The sequence below is a fragment of the Marmota monax genome, unplaced genomic scaffold (assembly GCF_021218885.2).
Source record: "Marmota monax isolate L192 unplaced genomic scaffold, Marmota_monax_Labrador192_F-V1.1 WCK01_AAM20220418_F8-fsc00111, whole genome shotgun sequence".
NCBI lineage: Eukaryota > Metazoa > Chordata > Mammalia > Rodentia > Sciuridae > Marmota > Marmota monax.
Genome location: NW_026695067.1, coordinates 2,971,971 through 2,985,984, shown reverse-complemented (window position 1 = coordinate 2,985,984; position 14,014 = coordinate 2,971,971). Strand labels below are relative to the sequence as shown.

Sequence of the window (14,014 nt, the reverse complement as noted above, 5' to 3'; positions counted from 1 at the left end):
AGGACCAGTGAAACTCCACAGCATGTACAACCACAAGAATGGGAAGCTATACTCCATGTATGTATGTCAAAATACATCCCACTGTCACAGATATCTAAAGAAAAAACAAATAAAAAAGTATACACATTTTATAAATGTTTTCAAATAACCAATTTTTGGTTTTTAAAAATATTTCATACGTTTGTTTTCTATGTCACCGATTTCTACTTTTTATTACTTCCTTACTTACTTTAGGTTTAATTTGCTTGTTCTTTTCCAAATCTGAGAAATATATTAGATCACTAGTTTTTTACTTTTTTCTTTTCTAACATACTCATTTAAGGCTGTAAATTTCCTAGAAAGAATAGCTTTAACTAATTCATACATTGTTTGAGATGCTGTATTTTCATTATCAACTATAATGTATGCATTTCCTAATTTCTGCTCTCCTCCAATTACATGTATGCTAGATTTTTTTCATCATTTCTCTCTGGATCTCTCTAACAAATTTTATATTGCTGCTACAGCCAATTATTTCAGATTACTGGTTTATAGCATGCAAATTAATTTTATTATGTTATAGACTCTGTGAAGAAAATACCTTGAAAGGAAAAAAGTTTAGAAAAAGAAATCATAGGTTACAAAACAACATTTCTTTTGTCTTTCTTTCTTTCTTTTTTTTTTTTTTTGGTGGTACTGGGTACTGAACCCGGTAGCAGAACCTTTTTAAAATTTTTATTTTATTTATTTTTTATATTTTAGTTGTTGATAGACCTTTATTTTACTCATTTACTTATATGCAGTGCTGAGAACCGAACCCAGTGCCACACACATGCTAGGCAAGTTCTCTACCACTGAGCCCCAGCCCCAGCCCTTATTTTATTTTTAGAAAGGGTCTCACTAAATTGTCCGGGCAGGCCTCAAATTTATAATTCCATCTCAGCTTCTAGACAGTTGGGATTACAGGTGTGTGTCACTGTACCCACCTAAGAAAAAATGGTTTCTTTTTTTTTTTAAAGACAGAGAGAGAGAGAGAGAGAGAGAGAGAGAGAGAGAATTTTATTATTTATTTTTTAGTTTTCGGCGGACACAACATCTTTGTTTGTATGTGGTGCTGAGGATCGAACCCGGGTCGCACGCATGCCAGGCAAGCGCGCTACTGCTTGAGCCACATCCCCAGCCCAGAAAAATGGTTTATTAGTGCTGTCTTTTTCCAGGATCTTGGCCTATAAGTCCCTGCTACCTGGGGAAACACTAAATTTCAATTTTTTTCTACCCACGTCCATAAGACTAATGGCTTTTCTGCTTCTAGCAGAAACCCTCTAAATTTGACAAATTATTTAACACAGGTATTTAAGTATTCTGAGTTTCAATTTTTTTCAATGTAAAGTGAAAAATAAGATTATCTAGTAACGTTCTTGTGAGAATGTGAAGATTAACAGAGATGTCTATAAGATGCCTGATAACAAAAAGCAATTAATGAGGGCTTACCATGTGCCAGACCCTTTACATAGATTTAAAAATTTAGTGTAGATATAGTTATTATTCCCTATTTCATTTTCAAAATCATACTAGTAAGTAGTGAAGTTAGAATGTGTCTGTAGAACATTATAATAATAATTATCATTATTATTTATTTGTTCTGGGGATAGAACCCAAGGCTTTTTTTTTTTTTTTTTAACCACTGAGCTACATCCTGGTTCATTTTTAAAAAAATATTTGAAATATTTTAAAATACCTTTATTTTGTTTATTTTTATGTGGTGCTGAGGATCAAACCCAGTGACTCACACATGGTAGGCAAGTGCTCTACCACTGAGCCATGACCCCAGCCCCCTTAGTCTATTTTTTATTTAAAAAAGAAATAATTTTTTTTTGAGACAGGTTTTCACTATGTTGCTGAGGGTCTTGCTAAATTGCTAAGGCTGGCCTCATGAGAATTTAGGATCCCCCTGTCTCAGCTTCCTGAGTCACTGAGATTATAGCTGTGTGCTACTGTGCCTGACTACAGCATTCTTTCTCTTTTTTTGGTACTGGGGATTGAACCCAGGGGTGCTTAACCATTGAGCCACATCCCAGCCATTTTAAATATCTTATTTAGAGACAGGATCTTGCTGAATTGCTTAAGGACTAAATTGCTGAAGCTCATGATCCTCCTGACTCAAGCCTATAATTTGGATTATAGGCATGTACCACCCTGCCCAGAAATTATTTCTTAATAACTATTCAATACTGTTTCTATAACACTTTTAGTATACAATCAGTCAACAAATATATGAAAAAATGCTCATCATCTCTAGCAATCAGAGAAATGCAAATCAAAACTACTCTAAGATATCATCTTACTCCAGTCAGAATGGCGGCTATTATGAAGACAAACAACAACAAGTGTTGGTGAGAATGTGGGAAAAAAGGCACACTCATATATTGCTGGTAGGACTGCAAATTGGTGCAACTAATTTGGAAAGCAGTATGGAGATTCCTTGGAAATCTGGGAATGTAATCATCATTTGACCCAGCTATTCCTCTTCTTGGACTATACCCAAAGGACTTAAAAACAGCATAGCATACTACAGGGACACAGCCACAAATGTTTATAGCAGCACAATTCACAATAGCTAAACTGTGGATACAACCTAGATGTCCTTCAGTGGATGAATGGATTAAAAAATGTGGCATATATACACAATGGAATATTACTCAGCATTAAAAAAAGAACAAAATCATGGCATTTGCAGGTAAATGGATGGCACTGGAGAAGATAATGCTAAATAAAGTTAGCCAATCCCCCCAAAACAAATGCCGAATGTTTTCTCTGATATGAGGAGGTTGACTCATAGTGGGGTAGGGAGGGAGAGCATGGAAGGATTAGATTAATTCTAGGTAGGGAAGAGGGGTGGGAAGGAAAGAGAGGGGGCAGGGGATTAGCAAGGATGGTGGAATGTGATGGACATCATTATACAAAGTACATGTATGAAGACACAAATTGAGTGTCAACATACTTTGTGCACAGAGATATGAAAAATTGTGGTATATATGTGTATTAAGATTGTAATGCAAAAAACCCCAAAGTACATGTATAAAGGCATAAATTGGTGTGAACATACTTATATACAGAGATATGAAAAATTGTGCTCTATATGTGTAATAAGAATTGTAATGCTTTCCACTGCTGTCGTGTTTTTATAAAACAAATAAAATCAGTAAAAGATTAAAAAACTACTCAATACTGTTTCTATAATACTTTTAGTATTGTTCCTGACACCAATAAGTGCTCAGTGAATGCCATGTTATACAGCAAATACAAATGATCCATATTTTCTATTTTGTGTTCCTCTATATCATCCTCTTTTTTAAACTTATTTCTTCATTTTTGCAAAAACATTCTTATAACATCTTTGATGCATTTTAAAGGAATCAATGGTGAAAATGAACGTCTAATAGCCCACTGAATAGACTGGGAATAATGTACTTAACCATTGTCTCATCATTGGTTATTTAGAAGGTTTCAAGTTTTTAGACAGTGTAGTGTCAGTGATATTCACATTTTCTTTAGCCATCTTCCTTACTTGAAGTATTTTCCCAGAATAAAGTCCTGTAAGTGGAATTACTGGCTCAAGAATATGAACATTTTATTACTGTTGACTCATCAGCTATATTGTTTCCCAAATTAGTTGCAGTAATTGGGATACTACCAGCAACAAAAATGAAAGGTATGTGTCAAGATCATAGAAAGTAAAGCTACAGAGTAAAGGAATGAAGGCTGTGTGGAGATGGGAAAGAAAAATATGGAGTAGGAGGATACTATTTTTTTGTGAAGGAGTATTAGCTCCATTTAAAGGGGAAGGGATGGAAGAAGAGAACTGGGTTTACTGAACATTCAGATGCTCAAATATACACAAGTCTACATCATTATCTTTCAAGCAAAGTGTTTCTATGATAGTTATTGTTTTCATTTAGTTCAATCAATTTAGTAAAATGTATTAGGAGGATGAGGCCTATGTTCTAGTGCTCATTCAGTCACGTATTTGGGCTCTGATTGCTTTATCTATAAATTGGGATTATATTTTAATCTAAAGTCATAATTAGAACATGATATCTTTTGTTTTATATTTCTGATATTAAATTTGTGTTTGAAGAAGGTAATACTTGAATTAAGGAATCTCTTCTCTTGCTATCACATTCCATATGCTTTCAATATCTAGCTTGTGATATAGACGTGCATTGCTGAATGACAGGATCCATTCTGAGAAATGTGTCATCGGGTGTTTTGTTGCCGTACAAACATCATACTGGGTACTTTCGTGAACATAGATGTAAGACCAACTATACTCCTATGCTATGTGGTATGTACCATTGTAAATGCAGTCCTTAGTGACTGAAATGTTATGTGGCATGATACTCTACCATATTGTTATCATATTAGATCTGAAGTTACTATTTTATTACTTTGTGACACTTAGTATCAAGCCATTTATCTGCCCATTCTACAGTCAGAAATATCACTCTTAGCCAGGTGCGGGGGTGCACACCTGTAATCCCAGCGGTTCAGGAGGTTGAGGTAAGAGGATTGCAGGTTCAAAGCCAGCCCCAGCAATGGCGAGGTGCTAAGCAAGTCAGTGAGACCCTGTCTCTAAATAAAATACAAAATAGAGGGCTGGGGTTGTAGCTCAGTGGTAGAGCGCTTGTCTAGCAACTGTGAGGCACTGTGTTTGATCTTCACATAAAAATAAAATAAAGATATTGTGTCCACCTTCAACTGAAAAAAAAAAAATAAAAAAAATAAAAAATAGGGCTGAGGATGTGGCTCAGTGGTTGAGTGACCCTGAGTTCAATCCCTGCTAACCAAAAACAAAAACAAAAGAGAAATATCACTCTTTATACTCAACAAAAGTTGCTTTTACACCACTTCTTTCCTTCCTCTTTCCCCTTTGCTCTCATTATAGACCTTGGGGCAGTATACCTGATTATCAGGGAAAAATAGAGAAAGCCTCAAAAACGTGGGCTTAACACTACCAAGATCTTCCTCTGCATGCACTAGAGCCTCCCAGTGAAAATCAAATCAATCAATAAAAACCAAGAACCAGGCTGGGTTTGTGGCTCAATGGTAGAGCACTTGCTTAGCATGTGTGTGGCACTGGGTCTGATTCTCAGCACCACATATAAACAAATAAATAAAATAAAGATCTATCAACAACTTAAAAAATATTAAAAAACAAACAAACAAACAAACAAAAAAAAAACAACAAGAACCATCTCTGTTAAATACTCCATTATATAAGTAGATAAGTTTAGAGTTTATTTGTTCAAGTTCTATTCTAGATTGTTTTTCCAATTTCCATTATCCCTCAGTAAATTTAGTTGTGATACTGAAGGATCATAAATTAAGAGAGTCATCAATGGCCTCAAAGGATCTGCATATCAAATATTTCACTTGCAACTTTGGGCAAGTGACTTAATTTCTCTAAGCTTCAATTTTCTTATATGCAAAATGCCAAATTATTAGATTTAAGATAACATGTGGGGGGCTGGGGGTGTGGCTCAGAGGTAGAGGGCTCGCCTGGCATGCATGAAGCTCTGGGTTCAATCCCCAGCACTGGAAGGAAAAAAAAAAAGGTAACACATGGAAGCCCCTAGCATATTACTAACCAAAAGGGAATTGGAATTACAGTTAAATGTGATTCAAATGTGAATGTCATTTAGAAAATAAGGAAAGTACCACTGAGAAGATTAAAATTAGGGGATGGTTTGATTTCTAAGGTTTTCATAAATCTATACATTTTGAAAAGTCATTCTAGTTGGGGGAAGCAAATATAAAGGCTTTGCATTCATTCATGTTCCCACAGATGCAGGTTATTGTATGGAAACACATGTTAAAAACAGGTACCAAAGTTAAAAATGATTTTATGCCTATTCAGTTACTCAAAAAATGTTGCTGTAAAGTTGTGGTGAAAACAACATATTGTTGTTGTTGGTGTCATAAAAAATCTGAACCACCTTTTAGGAAAAAATAGGTATTTTTATTATTATATAGGTATATTTATTATACCTATTATATTTATTTATATTTCATAGGTATATTTATATTATATAGGTATATTTAATATTGAGAACTATAACATGCCCAGACCTTTGAACCAATAGTCCTACTCATGACTATCCTAAGAACATAATTCAAATAAGGAAAAGAGTTATAGTTTTATTTAATAGTGCCTGGCACATAAAAGGCACTTAAGTATTTCTTCAAATGAATATTTTATTTATGCTAACTTTTCCAAATCACTGCTCTTGGTTCTTTTCCATTAAGATTTATCTATTTCAATCATCTGTGGATGGTTTTAGAATCAGAATATCTTTGTCTAGTATCTCTGTTCTCCCATCTTCTCTAGTATATCTTATGATAATTTCACCCTCTGAACTCACTTGACCTTTATACAGAAACTCAACAGCCTTTATACCGCATCCTTGACCTATTGAAGAAGAAATTGAGCCAGTTAATTCCACCTACACAAGAGCCTGAGGTAGGAGGATTGGGAGTTCAGGGTGGGGCAATATCCTGAGATCTCACGGAAGGAAGAAAGGAAGGGAGGAGAGGGAGGAAGGATAGGAAGATGTCCTTGTTCAGAAGATGTCCTTGTTCAGTGGTGTTAACACCCTCATAGTCTAACCATTCACCTTACTGCCTGCTTCCTTAAGACAAAGGATAGTTGTAAGCTATCTTCACATCCATCTTTAATATGCCTCTAGCCCTATACTTAACCATTTCTACTTCCCTCTAGAATATGAGAAAGAATTATCACTCCCTTGCTTTCACATCTCTGCTTCCTTCCAGTCCCATCCAAAATTCTTCACTATTAAAGTCTCTGTTTTTTAGAAAAATTTAATATCTGTGTATAGTACATGGGTTTTTAGAATACCAGTATTCAAGTTTGTGCAACCATCATTGCTATGTAATTCCAGAATAATTTTAACCTCCGGAAGGAACCTCCTATCCACTTAGCAGTCACTCCCTGTATGGATCTGCTTATTCTAGACATATCATATAAATGGGACCATACATAAAGCAATTCATTGTGTCCATTTTCTTTCACTGTAATGTTTTTGAGCTTCATCCATGTTAATATAGCATCATCACTATTTTATTCCTTTTTATCACTGAATAATATTCCAGTGACTAGCCATATTACCTTTTGTTTATTCATTCATCAACTGATGGATATGTGAGTTTGAATTTTTTTTGCCTATTCAGAAAAATGCTGCTACAAACATATGCATACAGGTTTTTGTTGTGAACACGTTCAATTCTCTTAGACATATAACTAGGAATGAAAATACAAATATCCAAATACTTGATATCAAAATCTATTTGGGGGGGCTAGGGTTGTGGCTCAGTGGTATAATGCTCGTCTGGCATGTGTGAGGCACTGGGTTCGATCCTCAGCACCACATTAAAAAAATAAATAAATAAAATAAAGGTATTGTGTCCATCTACAACAACAAAAATAAATAAGAAAAAAATTTATTTGATTTCTGAGGTAGATAGCTGGGGATGTTTCTCAGAATACAAACAACTCCGTACTGATCTCCCCATCCCACCCTTACTCAAACATCTGACTCTTCATAATTTACATGTTAGTTAAAACTTTTATTTCAAATAAACTGAAGACAAGGATCAGCTGTCGTAGTTCTGATCACAGAGCAGGTGTTGAATAGATGAATACTAACATTAACCCTTAGAATGTTCACAAAGGAGAGAAGGAGGACGTGGTCACTCTTCCATTCTCCAGGTATTTAAGTGTCTATTTTAGGCTGGCCATTGTGCTGGATCCTGAACATAAATGTGGTGGACATAAGTTCTTTATTAGCTTCATCATTCCAAGTGCGAGTTCAACTCCACAAATATTTGCTGAATGCCTATGTTGTGAATGGAATTGTGCCAGAAATGACAGCAGATACAGAGAAGAATAAGATAGTCTGCAACTTATATGGGAAGAAATAACATCTACATATAACAATAACAACAACAAAAATAAACAACAGGAGCACTGGATATTAAATACAGTAAGAAAGGTACAAAATGCTCTAAAGGATCGAAGGATGGATTTGTCAGAGTGGAAAGAGGCCCAATATCAGAAAATATTTCTTGAAGGTGGTACTTGAGAAAGAGCTTCAAATGTGGCATTTTGATAGATGGGGTTTTCCAGAAAAAGAAGTATTTCAGGCAGAGGATAATACGAGCAAAGATAGATAGACAGACTAGGTGTAGTACAGCATTTTTTTTTTCCAGAGATCATCCAATTTGCAATGTTTAGAGGGTAAATAAAGATATGGTCATAGTATAAAAGGGCTTGTATTTAAACAGATTTAAGAAAATGAGTTGAAAGTCTTCTTGTAACAATTCAAATTATTTTAGTGATGGCTTTTTTCTTGAAACTTTTCTATTATGTATATTTTCTAAACTAATCATTGGAAATTAGTGCTTTCTTCTTCCCACAAGAAACAAACAAAATCTTGACAACTAGGTGAACATGCTGATAGAAGGAGAACCCAGAGCTGATAGAAGGACAATCCAGACTCTCAATGAGCCTAACAATGTATTTCATGTTTTTGGAATAAATAAGGCTTCAAAGACATGGGGGAAGGGCCTGGGGAAGAAGCTCAGTGGTAAAAGTGCTTACCTAGCATGCTCAAGGCCCCGGATTTAATCCCTAATACTGCAAGAGGAGGAGGAAAACAAACAAACAAAAGCACCCCCCAAAAAACCCATCAAAAAAGTGGGCAAATCCCAATAGCCAGAATAGCCAAAGTAAGAGTAAGGGTAAAATAATAGCATTTACTAACTTCCTAGCATTTGAATTGAACCAGGTGATTTACGTATTTTTGTTTTACCACCCTCCCCCCATTTAAATTTAGGTAAACTGAGGCCCAGGGAGATTAAGTAAATTGCTTAAAGTTACCACGCTAGTAAAATGTAAAAACCAGTTTTGAATCTAGGCCTGCCCGATTCCCTATTTTCCCCACTGTTCATTCTTACTTGTTTATATAGTACAAGGGAAGCTAGAATCATGATGCATGTGTCAATGAAAGGGCTGAATCCTTAACCCAGGAGTTTATATGGTCCGGAGAAAAATTGGGCTGAAATATTCCAAGCTGGGTTTAAAATGACTTAGAGACTGCGATCAAAAATCAAATTCATAGATGCATTTTTTTCTTTTGGGTACCAGGGATTGAACTCAGGGGCACTCGAACACTGAGCCACATCCCCAGCCCTATTTTGTATTTTATTTAGAGACAGGGTCTCACTGAGTTGCTTAGCACCTTGCTTTTCCTGAGGCTGGCTTTGAACTTACGATCCTCCTGCCTCAGGCTCCTGAGCTGCTGGGATTACAGGTGTGCACTATCATGCTAGGCCACGGCTGCATTTTTTTAAAATTCTTTTTTCCTTTTATTATTTTTCCAGTTGTCAATGGGCCTTTATTTTATTTATTTATATGCGATGCTGAGACACGAACCCAGGGCCTCACACGTGCTACGCAAGCATTCTACCACTGAGCTGTAACAGCGGCATCTTGATCCAAGATGAACAATGATTTCAAAATAGATCTCATTTAGGAATAGTGAGGGAACAAAATTCTAGTTTTGACTTGTAAACTATCAGGACACAAACTCCAAAAGAATATGGATATTTGTCTATAATATTGTATTTGAGTCCCAGTAACAGGGACTGGTACACAGTAGGCACTCAATTTTTGTTGAAATAATGAAAAGTCATGGATGGGAATTCTTATTTGCATACCCTTGAGATCCTTGAAATAAAGGGGGCAGAGCAATAAGTTTAAAAACCATTTAATGCTGAGTGAGGTGGTGCACACCCGAGGGAGGAGGAATATAAGTTTGAGGCCAAACTTAGCAAGACCCTGGCTGAAATAAAAAATAAAAAGAGCTGGGGTTGTAGCATAGCGGTAAAATGCCTCTGGGTTCAATTCCTAGTGTGGCACAGGGGTGGGGGTAGGGAGAAACATTAAGGTTGTTAAGATACTCCCTTTAACTCTCTCAACTCCATGGCCCAAACAAAAAACTAATTGTTACCAAAACATCAAGTGAGAAAGCAGTAAGATGTAAAATATTAGCATGATTTTACAGAGTAGGCAGACAGAACAATGAGAAGACACTTTTGTATTATGTATAAGTTCTCTGCAGATAATCAAATTTCAGTGAGATGGAATCTAGAGTTTTAAGACTTCTAACTGCTCTCAACAGTGTATCCAATGACTGCTTTTGGAAAAGACAATGGTTATCTAATTTAAGTGCCCTAAAAAATATCAATAATTTCTTTATTATAGATGAGAAGTCACAGAATGAAAATCTCTAATTCATTAACTCAAAGAAATAACAGAGTATACTTACAAAAATCTGATTTGACACTCTGTTTCTAAGGGAAGGTGCAATGAAAATGCTGCAAAGGACAGTAAGAAACAACAACACACCTCTGGAAGACAGCAAGCCTCTTCACAGAAACACCTTTGTAAAAAGAATACAAACGGGTTCCATAGACTTTCCCTATTTTTCACAAGCTTTTCTAATATTTCTTCTTTGAAGAACCCATGAGTAACTGTCACTTATCACAAAACATCTTCTTCCAGATATGTACTTTATATATGGCTTTCTTCTTAACATTCAGTAGTACTTCAAGCCACTTAAGTCTTTCAGCTGCAGTAATTTTTCTTCTTTCTATTCTACCGCATTTCTTCCATGGAAAATCATGAGAACCAATTTAATAAACTCCTTTGCTTTCCAAAGACATTTCCAAAAGGCAGTACTAGAGCATCTCAATCAATATTTTAACATCATTTTCTCTTTTTCATTTAGTTCTACAATCTTTCCACACTTCAAGAATTCTGATTATTATAGTTTATTTTGTCAGGGTGACTATGTTTTCTTCTATATTACACTAATATAGAAGACAGGGAATGATTTCTAATGAATCAATACATACTAGGGGCAGTCTACACACCTCTAACCATCTTTTAGTAATAACAGACATTATTTTGCCTTGCCTTTTCAATCACTGCAATTGTGTGGTCTTTCAAAAGATACTTGATTTTAGGGCCTCAGATGTATTTTTTTTTTAATTTTTAAATTATATGGACACATTACCTTTATTTATCTATCTTTTTTTTTAAAGAGAGAGACAGAGAGAGAGAGAGAGAGAGAGAGAGAGAGAGAGAAGAGAGAGAATTTCAATATTTATTTTTCAGTTTTTGGCGGACACAACATCATTGTTTGTATGTGGTGCTGAGGATCCAACCCGGGCCGCATGCATGCCAGGGGAGCGCGCCACCGCTTGAGCCACATCCCCAGCCCTATTTATTTATCTTTATGTGGTGCTGAGGATTGAACCCAGTGCCTCACACATGCAAGACTAGCGCTCTATCACTGAGCCACAACCCCAGCCCTTCAGACCTATTTTTAAAAAATATTTATTTTTTAGTGGTAGGTGGACACACACTATCTTTATTTCATTTTTACATGATGCTGAGGATCGAACCCAGTGCCTCACGTGTGCTAGGTGAGTGCTCTACCACTAAGCCACAACACCACAATAGTCCTTTCAGATCTATTTTAAAAAAACAAAGCCATATATATATATATATATATATATATATATATATATATATATACATATATAAAATATATATATATGAATTGAACTCAGGGCTGGGAATTGAACTCAGGGCCTCCTGTGCTAAGCAAGTGCTCAATCAATGAGCTAAAACCCTATCCTTTACTATTTTTAGTTTAATTAATTTTTTTTGTGGTACCGGGGATTAAACCCAAGGGTGTTCTAACACTAAGCTATTACATCTCCAGCACTCCACTTCCCTTTGAGATGGCATCTGCCTAAATTGATCAGGCTGGTCTCAAACTTGTAATCTTCCTTTCAGAGCATCCCAAGTAGCTGGGATTAAAGGTGTGTGCTACTTACTATACCTGGTATTCTGAGCCTATCAAACTGACTTTAAAAAAAAGTCTGTGGGTTAAAATATTTTAATTTCCACATTTAATTTAAAACATTTTCTAACCAACTCCAAACCAAATAGCTTTTTAAAAGAACTAGAATTCAAATAATTGCAATATTTGTGGTTACTGTGTAACAATCCCAAAGGAAAAAAAACACATTGGCCTTATTATTTTAAAAATTCTTGAAAGGCATTACAGTTCTAGGTTTTCTTCACAGATGTCCTAAAATACCAAAGAAGTGCTGTGATTTCACAAAGCAAGCTCCAAAAAGACTGGTACCTTCCAGTACATACATCAAGTATTGGTACTTGACAAGAGAAGTCAAGGAATCAAAATTGTTGGGTGTTCATTATCACCTCCTATATAGTTTATTATATACAATAGAGAATATAGGCAAATAGTTTTTTCTTATTCGTCTTTTATCTTTTGTGAGCCATTTTCTCCTTAAAATGTAAGCTGAGGTCATGACCATTTCAACATGCTTTAAAATTGCAAAGAATAGGTATCATTTCTTAAATCAGTGCCAAATTTTTTTAAATCACAAAGGGAAAACTGTATTAAAATACAACTTTCACAGCAACTACATTTAAACTACATATTTTTTTTTTTTTTTTGTACTGGGGATTGAACCCAGGGACACTTAGACGCTGAGCCACATCCCCAGTCCTTTTAATATTTTATTTGGAGTCAGGGTCTCACCAAGTTGTTTAGGGCCTCACTAAGTTGTTGAAGCTGGCTTTGAACTTTTGATCCTTCTGCCTCAGCTTCCTGAGTCCTTGGGATTTCAGGAGAGTCATCACACTGGCTCATAGAATTTTTAAGGCTGAGGAAGTTGTTCTCAGGCACAGGGCAAAACCTGTAGCCCCAAACCAACAGGTCTAAGAACGAAAGATACCAATTATGTCAATTTAAGTAACATCAAATTTGAGTACTTCAGTATACTTCCCCCCCGCTAAAATGAAAATGTCCCATACTGTGAGATATTCAGTTCTTTGGTAAACCTCCTTCAAGGAATATATACGGAGTTTCTGTTGCATGGTTATGGCAGAGAACACTGTATCTCACTCAGTCAAGGTTGAACTTGAGTAGGGAAGCAGGGGTGGGCAATGCATGAGTCACACAAAAGAGTATGTCCATCGGGTAACAGAATTTTAACAAGGGGTTTCGAATTCTTTGAAGAAACTTTTGTTGGGGAGGTAATTTTCCATCTTACAAGTGGAAACCAAACACAAAAATTCTGCCTGGAGGCTGATGATCAGCACAACTTGGTGTAATAACCTAACTTTGACATAACACACAATCCCAAAGCTCTAAAATAACATCTCTGCAAATAATACCAAGCACCACCTTTCCAGGCCCTCACCAGCACGGGAAGTGGGTTGGACACCCCTAAACCACCATCCTACTCTCACAGGAAGTGTAATGTTCCCCCTCCCCCATGACAGCATTCCTCCCCTCCCCCAACCGGAAGTAAGGCCCCCATTCTGTTAACCTTAAAACAAGATAAATCAATAACAGCAGCAAAAGCGGGATGATCGTCAAGGGGCAAAGGACATCTCGACTGTAGCCACCCCCAAGCTCGCCTTGCTTACTGACCTGCTGATGATAGGGGCAGGCAGGGGCTGGGGCCTAATGAAAGTCCCTTGCACAGAGGACAATTCCCTCAGCCCCTCTCAATCGCCTTCACTCTTCGCACTCCGTCGTTTCAGAGCTTGACAGAAATTCCTCCGCAGCACTTTATTTTGTCATCCTTTATTTCTCTTTACCTAATCGCTTAAAAACCGCCTTATAGGTAACGTCTCCTAACGTGGTAACATTTAAAATTGTTCCGGTAAGGAGAAAAGTGAAATATTATTCCTGATACCTTCAGAAAAATGAAGGGATTATTTTGTTCCAGTGCGGCGAAAGCCTACGTAATTACGTAAGGTGAGACTCGCGGAGCTTCATGGGAAATGAAGTTTTTTTATTAATAGGTAGTGGGAATTAAACTGGTAATTACTGTGTACTGGAGTCCT

General features: G+C 36.3%; 1 protein-coding gene across 3 annotated transcripts in view; it reads right to left on the bottom strand.

Annotated features, from left to right (window-relative positions):
- Positions 1-13,910, bottom strand: part of Hmg20a (high mobility group 20A) — a 79,313-nt gene extending 65,403 nt beyond the window's left edge. For 2 of the 3 annotated variants that reach the window (XM_046427937.2, XM_046427938.2), the window contains exon 1: positions 13,596-13,910. The gene's annotated coding sequence lies outside the window, so the exon portion shown is untranslated. Of the gene's footprint in view, positions 1-12,698; positions 12,869-13,595 lie in introns of those variants that run through there. The other variant, XM_058573837.1, reaches the window with a different exon arrangement.
- Between the last annotated feature and the right edge of the window lie 104 nt (positions 13,911-14,014).